We start from the raw sequence: 15,977 nt of genomic DNA, 5'->3' as shown, positions 1-15,977 counted from the left end.
GAGGTCATGCTGGAGGGAAAAAGTTTCATCTGCTGTTTTGGAGATATGTATATTTTAAAGACCTGGGGCAGATATTTACATCCCTTGTGAAATAGTCGTGAGACTCTTCTTTCCAGCAAATTTTTATTTTTAACAGGGCTTTTCTCCCAGCATGGAAAAAAACACAAATCGGGAGAAAAATCCAACTTTTAAAGCTATACTTACTATACTGCAGGCAGGCTGGCAGGAACTTCTGTGTCCAGGTATATTTTGGTACTTGGTTGGTTCTATTGTATTGTTTGGATTGTGTTTTCTGCTCTTGCTCTCGTCTTTCTATCCCTTCACTCACATTTTGCTCTTGCAACCCGGCTGTGAGATAGAGGAAAAGATGAAAGAACATGTTTTTCTGCTGTGTCCTCTCCTTCCACTTGTCAAACAGTGGCCTCTTTGATCTTGTTGACCAGAGTCCCAGACAAACAGTCTGTAACTTGACATGTGAGTGCCTGACCTGGGAGGATTTGCTGACCACCAGCACTCCAGCCACAAAGCTTGTGTGTACCCCACTTGACTTACTAGCCACACAAACAAGCCCCGTCATGATGACTTTGTGAAGCTCATGAAGACATCTTGACCAGTGTGTAATAAGACTGCTGGAGTAAACCATTGGCCTGATCCACCAGAGTTCTTCTAACGTTCTTATTAAAAACCACAGAAGAAAGAATACAGAATAACAGAGTTGGAAGGGAGTATTTTAGTCTAACTCTCTGCTCAAGTAGGAAACCCTATACCATTCTGGACAAATGGGTATTCAGTCTTTTCTTAAAAACCTCCAGTGAAGGAGAGCCGTTCCACTGGTTAATTGTTCTCACTGTTGGAAAATTTCTCCTTAGTTCTAGGTTTCTTCTCTCCTTGATTAGTCTTCATCCATTGCTTCTTGTGTTGCCCTCAGGTGCTCTGGAAAAATAGATTGATCCACCCTCTTTTTTTGTGACAGCCATTGAAATATTGGAAGACCATTATCATGACCTTCTCTTCATTAGAAGGCTAAACCAATTCCTATTGGTTTAGCCTTCAGTCCCTTAATCATCTTTGTTCCTCTTCTTTGCATTGTTTCTAGGGTTTCCAGATATATCAGCCTAGACTCATGCCACTAATTTTATGGCATTAATTTTATTTAAGGGGTTTTGTTGATATTCTTATCGTTGATGTTCATAAGACAGTGGATTTCACTCGGATTTCAGCTGAGGGACAGAGCAGGGTTAGTATCTGTCAGGCCTTTGCACATAATAGCCTTCTCACAACCTTGGTGCAGACTGCTTGTCAGATCCATCTGGCAGCCCAAGGGCTCGATGCGTCACGTACAAGCCACGCCCACCCCAGCTCCGTGAGGGGGAAAAATATTGATGAAACACCATGTGATGGCAATGTGATGTGGCGAGTTTTAGAGGATTCTTGCTCTAGTTGTTGCCTTAAAAACAGTGGTGGGATTCAATTTTTTTTTTACTACCGGTTCTGTAGGCGTGGCTTGGTGGGCATGGCAGGGAAAGGATACTGTAAAATCTCCAGTCAGAGGTGGTATTTGCCGGTTCTCTGAACTACTCAAAATGTCCGCTACTGGTTCTCCAGAACTGGTCAGAACCTGCTGAATATCACCTCTGCTTAAAAATGTATTAAGATCTCTTGAGAAAATGGTAGAGGACCATTTTAATACAACTGGTGGGTAATACAACCAGTCAGGATAAAGCTTTAGAGCAGGGTTCAACCTTGGTCACTTTCAGCCTGGCGGATCTTCAACTCCCAGAATCCCCAGCCAGCTTTGCTGGCTGGGGGATTCTGGGAGTTGAAGTCCGCCAGGCTTAAAGTGGCCAAGGTTGGAGACCCCTGCTTTAGAGGAGTGTTTCCTAACCTTGGCAATTTTTTAAGGTGTTCCATCTTCCAACTCCCAGAATTCTGTGACTGATCAGGCAATTCTGGAAGTTGAAATCTAGACATTGTAAGAGCTGCCAAGGTCAAGAAACTCCGCTTTAGAGAAATCCTGGTCTCCTAGTTTCTCCACTGCTTTGATTCTATTGCTGCCTCTCTTGGCATTATCAATCCAACTGCACAAACCAAAAAAACAAAAACGAAATGTGAGAAGTGCAGACGAAGCAAGGACTGCCAGCTGCCTGCCAGAGCTTCATTCCCACAGTTACCCCTATCCCCAGCCCAAATGCCACACATTGTGTGAACAACAAGACTTTGTTCAGAAGGTGGAAAATGCCATTTCCACATCAGATCAGAAAAATCTCAATTGGCCTCAGTTGTGGGCTGATGATGAGAAGAAAACTATATTTATATATCATGAAGATGCATCCTGAAAGAATGGTTAACAGATAACAGATCATCAGAGTTGGAAGGGATCTTGTAGATCATCTAGTCCAACCCCCCCCCCATCCAAGCGGGAGACCCTACACCATTTCTGACAAATGATAGTCCAATCTGTTCTTGAAAGTCTCAAGTGATGGCGCTCCCACAACTTCCGAAGGCAAAGCTGTTCCATTGGTTGATTGTTCTCACTGTCAGAAAGTTTCTCCTTATTTCCAGGTTAAATCTCTCCTTGTTCAGTTTCCATCCATTATTCCTTGTCTGACCTACAGGTGCTTTGACCCCTTCCTCTCTGTGGCAGCCCCTCAAATATTGGAAGACTGCTATCATGTCTCCCCTGGTCCTTCTCTTCACTAGACTAGCCAAGCCCAGTTCCTGCAACCGTTCTTCATATGTTTTAGCCTCCAGTCCCCTAATCATCCTGGTTGTTCTTCTCTGTACTTTTTCTAGAGTCTCAACATCTTTTTTATAATGTGGTGAACAAAACTGTACTTTTTCTAGAGTCTCTAGGTTAGCCAGGCATCTCCAGGCTAAAATTAGAGGCTCATGTGGATGTGCCCTCAAAAATAGCCACTTTTAAACACAAGTTGTGCAGCACTAGCTGCAACAAAATACCAAGCCATATTGGTCAAGTATTTTCTACACAGCCTGGCTGATGTTTCCTATGATACCTCAGTTCTTCCTGCTCAGAATTAAACTTGGGACTTTTGTACCCCACTATGAATCTTTTGCAAAACTGGTTGCAACTGGGAATAAAATGCCAAATTAAGGACCCCTTTGGCTTGCTCTAATGGCAAGGCCATTCTGAATCTTACCACCTCTCTGATCAAGCTCTGGATTGCTACAGGGGCAACCTGTTCCGAAGCAGGTGCCTGGGCCAGCTGTCACGCTGGATGAGTAAGGAACCAGGCACACTGCAGGCGGAATAGCTGCCAAAGCAAAGGAATTTTCCCTCCCATGCTTGGCCTAAGTTGCAGCTGTCAAAACCTATCTTTAGGAAGCCGGGTGTCCCCTTACAACCTCACACATGGGTCCTTCTGCTTGCTAGTGACCTGCCTGCGGGCAAATTCTGCCCCCTTTATATCTAGATCCTGGGTGGAAACAACATTGGCACAGGAAATCCTCTAAGTGCCCACTATGTACTCCACCCCATCCTGGATACTGACAACAGGGCACAAAGCTGCTTGTGGCATGCTTTTAATCTACTTCATAAACCTCAAGTTGTCATTATTATGCACAACATAATCCATCACCGGAATGCAACAACATCCACAAAACTCTATACCAGTGGTGGCTAACCTTTTTGGGCTCCTCTGTCAAAAATTCCGCGGGGTTAGCGCACGTGCACTCGCGTGCCATCACCCAGAATGCAATGCACCCCCATGCCCCCTGCGCATGCACATGCAATCACCCCCCACGCCACCCCCTTACCTGCACTGTGCCTCACAGAGGATTTTTCGGCTGGTTTGAGGCCTTTTTCAGCCTCCCAGAGGCTTGGAAAAAGCCCCCGCAAGGCTTTTTGAGCCGAATAATATGCCCGTTTTGTCACTTCCGATATTTACAGGAAGTGACGAAATGGGCCTATTTGTCCTGAAAAGCCTTGCAGAGGCTTTTTCCAAGCTTCTGGGAGGCCGAAAAAGGCCTGAAACCAGCAGAAAAATCAGTTGTGAGGCGCGCGCATGTGCAGTGAGGTAAGTTTGCCTGTGGCTCGCATGCCGGCACAAATGGCTCTGCGTGTCACTTGTGGCACACGTGCCATAGGTTCACCATCACATCTCTATACTGTGATAAAACCCTGCAACTATTTCACTGCAACCCCCTTTCCTTTCACCTCGCCACAATACCTAAACGTGAGAGGACCATCATGTATGCACTAGGATTGTGACAAGCTTCAAAGGTTATTTCAATAGAGATTCGTGTGAAATCCCTTTGAAGCAGTTCTACAAAGGAGTGCAGAGCCTCTGCTTCTGACATGAAAACGAAGGAGCTGCATATCTCTCTCGCATGGCACACCAAGCCCTTGGCCAGCAAGTCCAGAGGCCAGAAGGCAAGGCCTTTGCAGTGCACCTTCTTTCAGCAGCTGGAACCACTAGATCAGTGAAGCAGCACCACTCCATTGCAGAAATGGCCTTCTTCCTGCATCATGGCCGCCCTCATATCAAAATTGAGACCAGGATTTCTGTTCGTAAGCAAGCTGGTCGTTAAGTACGTTGTGCCCGATTGTACCATCTTTGCCACAGTTGTTAAATGAATACTGCATTTGTTAAGCAGCAGGGGTGTTAGTTGGACTGTTAGAAAAATATCCTTGGTGAAATTGGAGTTACAGCGTGCCAGAGCTGCTTGGGTCTTGGGTCTAGGGAATTTCAGAATACACATCTGTTCATATTATATCAAAAATATGCAAAGTGTTAGGTCTGGAGCGTGGGCGCAAGGAACGGAGACGAGGCATCGAATAGTGACTCCAACTCTTTATTAGTGACTTCAGAACAGAGCAAAAGACTTGGGCAGCAGCAGCTCCTTTTATAGAGCTGGCTGCTGTCACAACAACCAATGATTTGAGTTTGCCGCTGGGAGCGTTCAATCAGCGGCGACCGTTATCAGCCAATCAGATCAGCCAGAAACGACCAATCACGATCCGCTGTTCGCGGGCCAATCAGAAGTGCAGGATTACGAGCCTGCCGTGGAAGCAAAACTATTTAGGATTTTAAACTAACGCGTTTGCTTAGTTCGTAACACAAAGGGTCACGAAGATGCTTGCTCAGAAATAAACACAACTGATGCCGGGGGCACTTATTCCTCGATCAATGTGCAGAACTTTGCAGCTTGTTTTCCCAAGAATCTTTCATGCCAAGAAACCAAATCCACCTGAGTTGCCTCTAGTCTAGACCGGGGTCGCCAACCTTTTGGACCTCAGGGACCACCAAACTCATAATTTTAAATCCCAGGGACCACTAACCGGTTTTGTGGGTGTGGCCTAATTTGTGGGTGTGGCTTGGTGGTCATGTGACTGGCTGGGCATGACTTGTATGTAAATATTATAAATATTTATATAAATATTGAATTTTTTATTTAAAAAAAGAGCAACTTTTACCCAAAATCAGGCAAAGCAGGCAGGCAGATTGAGTTGCTCACAGAACCACAGATTCATTCAGAGATCTATCTATCTGCCATCGGCTACCTGAGACTGTCACATAAAATTTGCTTGCCGTGAGTCTGCACTGAATAATAGAACCATCAGTCCTAAGGGAGGTTCGGCTGTGCTTAAAAGCAGAGCTGAAGATCTAAAGACTAGCTAGAAAGCAAGAAATCCATTTCCTGCTTCCTAGCTAATCTAAATCTCCTGGCAGAGCAGAACAGCTGATGGTTGGAAAAAGGAAAAATAGCAATTTAGCAGGCAAGTTTGCCAGGTAAGGAGTGAGGGGGCGGGGAGGGTTCCTGCGGGCCATGTGGGTAGTGCAGCCTTGTGTTTCTGCGCAGCCTGGATTAATTGCTTTGTGGGGGGGGTGCTCTCGGGGTGAGATTTCTCTGCAGCCCACCAAAATTTTCTCATAGCCCACTGGTTGGCAACCACTGTTCTAGACCATCATTCCTCAACATTGAGAGCTTTAAGCATGTGTGGACTTCAACTCCCAGAATTCCCCAGCCAGCTTAAAGCTTCCACGGTTGAATGCTGTCTAGACCCATTCCATTGCTCAGTAAACCAGGGACAAATAATACTGAGCTGCTCTTCTTCTATCTACATCCTCCGGCTCAGCAATCTGAAGTTGCAAACAAGAGAAAAACACAAAGCCCAAAGCAAGGAATAATTCAGGCAGCATCCAAGTTTGCTCTGACCCAACAGGGCACCACTTCCATGTGTTCTGTTCCTTATCAACAAAATGCGGCCTCTATCCCAGCTGCCACCTTGGCAACCTCTCCTTGCTATTTTAGTGGCATTGGGTATCTCCTACTTCTGGTTATTTAATCCAATAAGCGGGTGGGGGCATGGCACCGTGCTAGGTTGCCTCTGAATGCACTTGATAGGGTATAGCCAGTGGGAAGGGAGGGGCCAATGTCTCCTGCTGCTTACTTCCCCCTTCCCACCCACCCACCACCCGGCCCTATTTTTAGCAGCAGGACCTTATGATCCTCGTCCATTCCACCTTGTTCTCTCCATTTCAGATATAATCCAGGAGCTGTCCAGCTCTGCATTCTTTGGATGCAAAAAAATCCTAAAGCTGGAATGCTGAGACTATCCCAGCATAACATCCAGCAAGGAGGGCTTTTCTGGGTCAGGGATGATTTAAAAAAGGGGGGGACCTGGGTTTTCCTCCAGAAAGGGAGTTAAACCCTTTCCTCTGCAAAGCAATCAAGCTGGACCCCGTGAAGACAAGAGAGGAAACAAGGCTGCTTACAAACAGGAGGTGAACTGCGTCTAAGGAGACGGCTTCCGTTTGTCATCTAAGATAGGAGCCTCCAACTTCGGCAACTTTATGCCTGGCAGATTTCAACTCCCAGAAATTCTGGGAGTTGAAGTCCTCCAGGCTTAAAGTCGCCAAGGTTGGAAACCCCTGATCTAAGAATCCCAGTCCACTGGGCCATATTTAACTAGTCCTTCCAGAAATAGACTCTTGCACAATAAGGAATATTTTTTAAAAAAAAAAATCCCAGAAGACCCACCACAAATGGGTCTTCCTCAGTCTTGGGATCTCTACAAGAGGTCTGGAAATTTGACGGTTCTGCACAGTGTTTTTGTTCTTCCTTGCACTGCACTCTTCTGGACAGAGAGCTGTGAGGTTGATCCTAGGATCTGTTGGCGCCATTTTCCCAGCTCAGGAGTCACAGCCTTGAATGCTTCTCCTGCCATTGCAGCCACTTTGGCTTTTGCTTTCCACATCCTCACCAGTTCCTCCTTCAGGCCCTGGTAATTCTCCAGCTTCTCATATTCCTTCTTCCTGGTGTTGCTGTCGCTTGTACCACTACATCTATCACCATTGCTGTCTTCTGCCCCTTGTCTACTACCACCATGTTTGGTTGATTGGCCACTACCTGCCTGTCCATCTGGATCTGGAATCCCACAGGATCTTAACCCCTCTTATTCTCCAGAATCTTCTGTGGAATCCCCCATCTGGGCTTGGGAGGATCTAACCTATACACTGGGTAGCAATAGCATTTACGACTTATATACCACTTCACAGTGCTTTCCATCCCTCTCTAAGCGGTTTACAGAGTGAGCCCATTGCCCCCAACAATCTGGGTCCTCATTTTACTGACCTTGGAAGGATGGAAACCTGAGTCAATTGCAGGCAGCCAGCAGAAGTAGCCTGCAGCACTGCATTCTAACCACTGCGCCACCATGATGTCCCTGCACATAATGCCAGCTACTTGATTGCATTGTTCACTGTATGCTGTCCCTGCCTGCATCTTACACCTAGTCTCCATGTAGAGTACATATATTCTGAGTTTTGCAAGGGCGAAGGGATTCAGCTTGCTAATAATATTGAAGGTGCTTGTTTCTCAGTTACAGTAAAAGCAATCCAGCATTCAAGTAAATTTCAACAACTGGACAGGTGAAAACTTCCTGTATAGGACCATCATTCAGTCCCTACAAAGCAAAAGACTTTATTTGCTCCTTGGTCATATATATGCCCTCCTAGCATAATCTCTAAAGAATTACTGTTCCTTTCTGTTTAACAAAAAAAAAAAAAAGGAACAATACCTCGGTTAAGCTGGTGCCTCACCACTTTTCAAGATAATGGGCTCATATATTTTCTGAATGATCAAGTCATGCTTTTTATGATGATAGTCAAAATTGATTTTCCATCTCCACTCTGCAAAAGTGTACTTCAAAGAATGCTCACAACAGAGCACAGCAGCCAAACATGACAAGTTTTCTGTCCAGCAATATTCTTGCTTCGATGTCATTTCACGAGAATGAAAAATGAGGATGCAAACGGCTAACAGGCAGCTGCAAATATAGAAGGTGAACGCTAAAATCATTGGCTTTTTGATCAACATTGCCACGGGTGATAATCACAAGCAATATTTTATCTCAGATTCTTGGAAGATTGTCCATCCATTAGTATCTAGGTCACAAATCTGGGTCAACTTACTGGCAGTTCTATCTATGAATGGAAACGTATGAACATTTGCAGTCACTATGGTTTGCATTCACAACCAGTTTGTGAAACACAAAAGAATAGCAAAAGAGGGGGAAGGCCGGCTGCCACAACCCATTTTCTCCACAAACAAGAAAGGAATTGGGAGGATGGAAGGCGATTAGAAAAATAACCCTGGTCAAAGTTCACATCCTGTGTGCCAATGTCAACAGTTACATCCTATTGATTTTATTGGCTTTCAGTCACATTGTTTACATGTTTGTTAGGTCACCAAAAATATTTTCAGATAGCCCTTTGATCTTACCCCAAATCGGGCTTTGTTGCTGAACACTGTTTTTCGTTTCATTGGTTTGTGATTGAAAGAAAGGGACTGCCAGATTTCACAATATTCAGATGTTCCAATGCCTGGGAGGGGAGATGTTCAGTACATACAAGACCACACATGCGTCTGCAACACGGATGCAATTGTACAAAATAGATCACGTTTTTCAATTAGAAATTCAAAATGGTATACCTGCAGTCCTCGACTTACGATCATGATTGAGACCAACATTTCTGTTGTTAAATGAAACATTTGGTAGGTGAGTTTTGCCCCACCTTATGACATTTCTTCCCAATTTTTTGTGAAATGAATCACTGAAGGTTGTTAAGTTAGCAATCTGGTTGTTAAGTGAATCTGGCTTCCCCCATTGACTTTGCTTGTCAGAAGAAAAATTAATCACAAGATTCCAGGACACAGCAACCATCTTAAATATGAACCAGTTGCCAAGCATCTGAATTTTGATCACATGACCAGGTGGATGCTGCGCAATGGTTATAACTGTGAAAAATGGCCATAAGTCACTTTAACCAGTGCCATTGTAACTTTGAACAGTCGTCAAGTGAACTGTTGTAAATTGATAACTACCTGTATATGAACATTAAATGCTGCTACATTCTTGAATCCTTTCCTTCCTCAAGACGTGCTGAGGTTATCATTCAGACTTCCCAGCCAATGTGGGCCCTTTTTATGGATCTCCTTAAATAAACCTTGGAATATGCTTCCTGCTCAGGACTAACATCATGAGTAGTCTTCTCCAACCAATGCTTAAGCATTTTTCCTGTATAAAATGCTTCAGCTATTTCTTTCCCTTATTATATTTTAACCTGCTTGTTGGTAAGAAAGCCAAAGGGATGGCAGTCATAAATGTTAAGGCTAACGACTCTCAAGGTAATGGTTCCCCTTGCACATACGTGCTAGTCGTTTCTGGCTCTAGGGGGCAGTGCTCATCTCCCTTACAAAGCTGAAGAGCCAGCGCTGTCAGAAGACGTCTCCGTGGTCATGTGGCTGGCATGACTAAAGGCCAAAGGTGCACAGAACGCTGTTCCCTTCCCACCAAAGTGGTCCCTATTTTTCTACTTGCATTTTTTACATGCTTTCAAACTGCTAGGTTGGCAGAAGCTGGGACAAGTAACGGGAGCTGACTCCGTTACGCAGCACTAGGGATTCGAACTGCCAAACTGCCGACTTTTCTGATCGACAAGCCCAGCGTCTTAGCCACTGAGCCAACTCTTAGAAATGAACTAGTTTAGAAAATTTCCATATTGTATGGAAATTTTGTATGGATTGTATTTTGTATTGTATGGATTGTACTTTCAGGATCTTGCTCTTTCCATGCTGTGGGCTGGAAGCATCCATTTTACGTGACCTACCTCTTCTCTTAATACGCTTATAGGTGGGGGAAATTCTGGATCGATCACTAAAAAGATAACGAGTATTCTTTCATTTATAGAACCTAGAACCAAGAAGAAATTTCCTGACAGTGAGAACTGTTAGGGATAACATTGTTTACCCTAACTGGTTTGGGTAAAAATAATAAATATGGTATCATGGTTTGTTAGTTTAAGTGTGTGTAACTTTAATTGCAAGAATGTAATTAAGGGTGTGGTTGTAAAAGCACTATATAAGAAGCGAGGCAATTGCAGCTCTCTCTCTCTCTGGCTTACTGATACCTAATTACTGGATGGATTGATGACTGAGTTCTTGCTGGAACGGGAGAGAGAAAAAGGAGTGTTGATTTTTCTCAACGGAGAGAAGATAAAGATTGGACTGATTTATTGTAAGTGAACTGACATTGGCTATTCAACACGGACTTAGCAAATAGAGTATCCCCGACAAGACTTGACTGAAATTGATATATGACTAATGGACCGTTTATTTTGACTATGCTATAATTCTTAAATGGAATAAACTATATTTTTGATAGCACAAGCGTATCTGTATTTTTACTGCGTGTTAACTAGAAAACTTATCTCACACATTTACCTGTCTTCCTATCTGACTTCGCTGCACGTTCTGTTTAGTTTGTTTTCCTTAACACCTGTTGGGGAATCCAGGCTTAACAAGAACAATTCATCAGCGGAATAACTTGCCTCCAGAAGTTGTGGGTGCTCCATCACTGGAGGTTTTAAAGAAGAGATTGGAGATTTGCCTGAAATGGTATAGGGTTTCCTGCCTAAGCAGGGGGTTGGACTAGAAGACCTCCAAGGTCCCTTCCAATTCTGTTATTCTGCTGCTTACAACCTGGCATGGAGGTCAAAAAAGTATTTTAGTTTTTAGAAAATGACTTTGAAGTGCAGTTTTGATTCAGATTTTGCACTGTGTCAAACAGGCGATGTTTGCAAATTATCTTTGTGTTACTATTATTTGGGATTATCCCACCTCTTGGTCAGGCTTTCGCTGATAACGGTGACTGAGTATTTATTTTACGTGTTTAGTAGTAAATAAACAGAAGGCCACATAACCCCAAGGATTGCTCCTGTTATCAGTTAGAAAGACAACATTATTTCTGGGTCAAGTGCCAAAATAGATGACTGCTGCTTGTTGGATCCATTTCACTCTGAGAGAATACAACTAAATGCACTTAACCACAGAAGGGTGGTGGCAAAGTGGCAGCAGCTGAGTGGACTAATGAGCTGATGAAGAAAACGTTTCTATGTGATTAAAAATCTTTGCACTGTTCAGTTTTACATTTTTCAAAACAATCCAAATGCACAGTTGTAGACAAAGAGGTTGCTTCCAAACCTCTTTGTCTGGCTGACAATACACAAAATGTGGATGTGTCAGAAGTCAACTTAATAGTTCAGCTGATACACAGCTGGCTGTTTGCATTGGCGGTTCAAGCATTTTTGTTGCCAAAACTTAAGCCATGCTTTCTCTTAAATGCCACTGATACCATCATCCAGCGTTGCCTGGCCATCTCCAAGGCAAGGTAAAACTTTATATCTTTCTTACAATGTCTCTGTATCAAGCACAGATGCACTTGAAGGTGCAGTAAGTGTAAGACACTTGAGATGAAATGGCGTCTCCGTGCAGATGTCTGATACAAACCGCTATAACCTTGTAGGTATCACAGCATTAATTACATTGCAAATTAAGTCAAGCATGTTGTTTGAATCAGTTGAAAAATGGATACCTTTACACAATTCGCATAAGGGTGCCTATGTGGCTCTACGGGAGCTTCTATTTTCCATCTGGAAAATTCAAATAGAAGTAACAGAGATACGTCTGGATGGCATGGAATTATATGAAGACTTGCCCCGTTCTTAGAACATAGAACTTCCTGTATCCAATTGCTGCTTCCTGTTATGTTATGGCAAAAGGTTGGAAAAAAAGTTCTGGAATATGAGTTTTAATATGCCATGTCTGTCTGTCTGTCTGTCTGTCTGTCTGTCTGTCTGTCTCTCTCTCTCTCTCTCTCTCTCAGCTTGGATTCTGTGGAATAAATGTACATATGGTCCTTGACTTACAACAGTTCATTTAGTGACTGTTTAAAATTACAACAGCACTGAAAAAAGTGACTGATAGCCGTTTTTCACACTTACGACCATCGCAGCATTTCCCCATGATCACGTGATCAAAATTCAGATGCTTGGCAACTGATTCATATTTATGACGGTTGTCATGTCCTGGGGTCATGGGATCATCTTTTGCAATCTTCTGAGAATCAAGGTCAATGGGGAAGCCAGATTCATTTAACAACCATGTTACTAAGTTTAAGAATTGCAGTGAATCGCTTAACAACCGTGGCAAGGAAAGTTGTAAAATGGAGGAAAACTCACTTAACAACTGTCTTGCTTAGCCACAGAAATTTTAGGCTCAATTGTGGCTGTAAGTCGGGGAGTACCTGTATATATATCTGCATCTTCTCTTTGTTTTCCACCTGAATATCTATGTAACCAAATAAAACAGACTCCTTGTAATTTCTATTCTGCACTTCGCTGAAAACCAACCCTGTTCCCAGAACACTGCCAGTGTCCAGAGAATAAGCATGGATTCCAAAGTGTCATGGAGATCTGAGACAGAAGTAGGCAGACAGGAGGTGGGTATGCACTAATAGCTAAAGTTTTTAAATATGATAGATCAGGGTGTCCATAGATTGAAGACTTGACTTCAACTCCCAGAGTTCCTCAGCCAGCAAAGCTGGCTGAGGAATTCTGGGAGGAAGTCACAAGTCTTCAAGTTGCCAAGGTTGACACTCCTGTGATAGATGATAGATAGATGATTGTTAGATAGACAGATATAGACAGACAGACAGACAGATGAGAGAAAGATAGAGGTTGCTCCCAACCCTCATCACATGCCATTTTAACCCCTCCGCAGCCAACCTGTGACCACAGTCTCAATGCTGTTTAAAAACTTCCAAATTTATCCAGACATCAAAATGATCTGGGAACTTCATGATAAGTGTTTGGCCGTTCCAACTGTGAACGCAAAATATTTGCAAATGAAACACCTGGCCTGGGCCAACAACAGTTGTGAACCTATGGCAGAGACAATAAGCCTGTTTTGGTGCGAGTTGCTAAGGAAAAAGTCTGTAAATGGCCCCAATCAAATATTTTACCTCCTAAATGGCAACTGATTTGGAACATCGACCTGGGGAATTCTGGAAACTGAAGTCCACTCCTCTTAAAGTTACCAAGTTTATTTTTTTTTAAAAAAAAAACCTGATTTAGACTCTAAGCTAGACAAAAGTCATGCTTGAATTTGTATTTAGCGAAACAGTGATTACTAGTAATGTCTTCACCCTTCTATTGAAGCAATGTTTGTGCTTTGAAAGGCAGGTGTTGACCTAGAAATGTGTGATGTAGTTAGCATCAGGGGTGGGATTCTACCAGTTCGCACCTATTCGCTAGAACTGGTTGTTAACATTCTAAGCTGTTCGGAGAACCGGTTGTTAGAAGAAATTACTGGCCTAATCCTGTAAGGAAGGCAGGAAGGAAACATTCTGGTGTTGCTTACAGAAACTGTCTCTCCATTAACCCTTATTAGATTCTTGGCAGGACTAGACTTCCTGTCTCTGGAACTTCTCTGGAGTTTTTCCCCCCCTCCTTTGCTGGTACTTTGTGTGGAGTGACCATTCAAAGTTACAATGGCACTGAAAAAAGTGACTTATGACCATTTTTCACACTTATGACTGTTGCAGCATCCCCACAGTCATGAGAAGCCTGGCGAGAAGATGCGTGCCTTAATGTGAGTGATATTGAGTTTTATTTTTATTTATTTATTTGATTTGCCAATTGTTTACAAGATAATAAGTATAAGTGTATACATAGTTGTGAATACATGAAATGGGTACATATAAGAAAAATAAAAGAAGAATAAGAGAAACAATAGGACAGGGATGGTAGGTACGTTGGTGCGCTTATGCACGCCCCCTACAGACCTCTTAGGAAAGGGGTGAGGGCCACACCCAGCCAATAACATGACCACCAAGCCATGCCCACCACCTAAGCCACACCCACAGAACCGGTTGTTAAAAATTTTTGAATCCCACCCCTGGTTAGCATAGCTGAAAATGGGCAGTTAAATTCCTTCACCACCCAATATTCATTTTCTTAGAAAGCTGGCTGGTTTCTCACGGAGGTCCTACCTAGCCATTCGTAGAATAAACATGACGTTGAACGTTATGCTTTGCAGAAAGCTTGCTTTCTACTCTATCTTTTTATTTTTGTTTAGTGAAAACGCTTTTTAAGACATAAAATCTGACGAGGCAGAGAGCCTGGCAGTCACTAAAGGAAGTCTCGTCGGGTTGAGGATCCAAGAAGCAGGGAGGGTGATGACCCTTTGGAGTCAGGTGGGGACTTCAGCTCCAGTCCAAAAACTCTTTACGTGCTGTACCCAAATGGGGGAGGGGGCTAGCTTGGAAAACTGTATCTCTAATTTAGAAGAGAAGGAATCTGCCTATGGCATCTTTTGCAGCCCACGTGTGCCAGCCCATGCTTGGCCCTTGACGCAGAAAGCCCTACACACCTCACAATGCAAGGCATGGCTTCATATATTTTTTTTAAGCTCTGCCCCTGCGATGGATGTGAAGCTCTTCGGCCAAAGGGAGACCCCAGTCTCTCCCACAAATGCCACTGTTTATCTCAGAGCCAGATAAGGGCTGGTCAGGGCAAGCCTGCAGATCTGTGGGTTGTTGTGCTGGGCAAGTGACTCACTCGGGGCATTAAACAAGCCCCGTGCCAGGCTGGAGCCCCAATTTCTATAAATAGTTGACCTTTCCGGCTTTCCAGACTCCATTGCTTGGCCAGAATCCAGGATGGAGCGTGCTGGTGGCAAAGCATTTGTTCTCGTCTTGCTCGGCATCTGAATTCTGCAGGATTCGGCTTGCCAAGTCCTGTCAGGCAACCCCGGTTTCAATCCTGGAGGTTGGCTTTTGCAAATGGCAAATAAAGGTTACCCGCTTCTATGGTAAATTGTGCAAGGATTTGACTATGAAACAGGCCCACTCCGGGAGTGCGGGGGCACTGCTGCTGTTCAGGTGGATTGCGTACGCTGCCTCAATGGGATGTGGGGTTGTAAGGCTTCTGAAATGGCGGACATCCGGCAATCCAAGGAAGGAGGCAGAGAGACGAGGCCTAAACGGTGTCACAACCACGCTTAAGGGCTTTCTTGGTTACTGCTGAAATAATAAAAGCAATACAGATAGTCCTCGTTTAGTGACTGTCTTGGACAGTGACTGCTCGCGGTGATGATGGTGATGAAAAAGCGACTTTGCGACCAATCCTCACCTTTATGACCCTCACGGGTCTATAAAAGAGAGGAAAGCTGAAGTAAGAATATAAACACAATTGTGTAAAATGATGGAGGGATAGTTTAGTCAAATGAATGATTAATGATTGATAAATACATAAGCATATGTTAGATTGACAAGATGAGAATCTATACAACTTGTGAGTGATGGCAAAAAAGAAAAGAAAAAAAGAATGGCACAGGGGATTGTGACCAACTGACACACTGTGTGTATGTGATTGAAAGATGGTTTTTTATGTTGTGTTTGTATGTTTGTTGTAGAGAATGGAAACTTTGTATTAAAAGAAAAAGGAATATAAACACAATTGTGGTTTCACTTAGTGACTCACTTAATGACCGAGTCGCCAGTCCCAATTGTGGTCTTTTACTGAATTTGAAGTGGTGGCATCAGAAGGATGACAAGATCTGAGACAATAGGCACGAAAATCACATGTAGAAAGTTATTCCCATGTTCCCACGCC

At 43.6% G+C, this 15,977-nt stretch overlaps 1 long non-coding RNA gene across 1 annotated transcript in view; it reads right to left on the bottom strand.

The window, feature by feature from the left end:
* Nucleotides 1–15,977, bottom strand: part of LOC148131919 (uncharacterized) — a 94,558-nt gene that overhangs the window by 60,102 nt on the left and 18,479 nt on the right. The window contains exon 2 of the long non-coding RNA XR_015747453.1: nucleotides 205–348. This is a non-coding gene — a long non-coding RNA (uncharacterized LOC148131919). The remainder of the gene's footprint in view (nucleotides 1–204; nucleotides 349–15,977) is intronic.

The sequence above is a fragment of the Notechis scutatus genome, chromosome 2, assembly GCF_049901735.1.
Source record: "Notechis scutatus isolate UNSWTSFEM ecotype Mainland chromosome 2, rNotScu1.2, whole genome shotgun sequence".
NCBI lineage: Eukaryota > Metazoa > Chordata > Lepidosauria > Squamata > Elapidae > Notechis > Notechis scutatus.
Note: the sequence above shows the minus strand (reverse complement) of the source record. Positions and strands in the feature narration are given on the sequence as shown.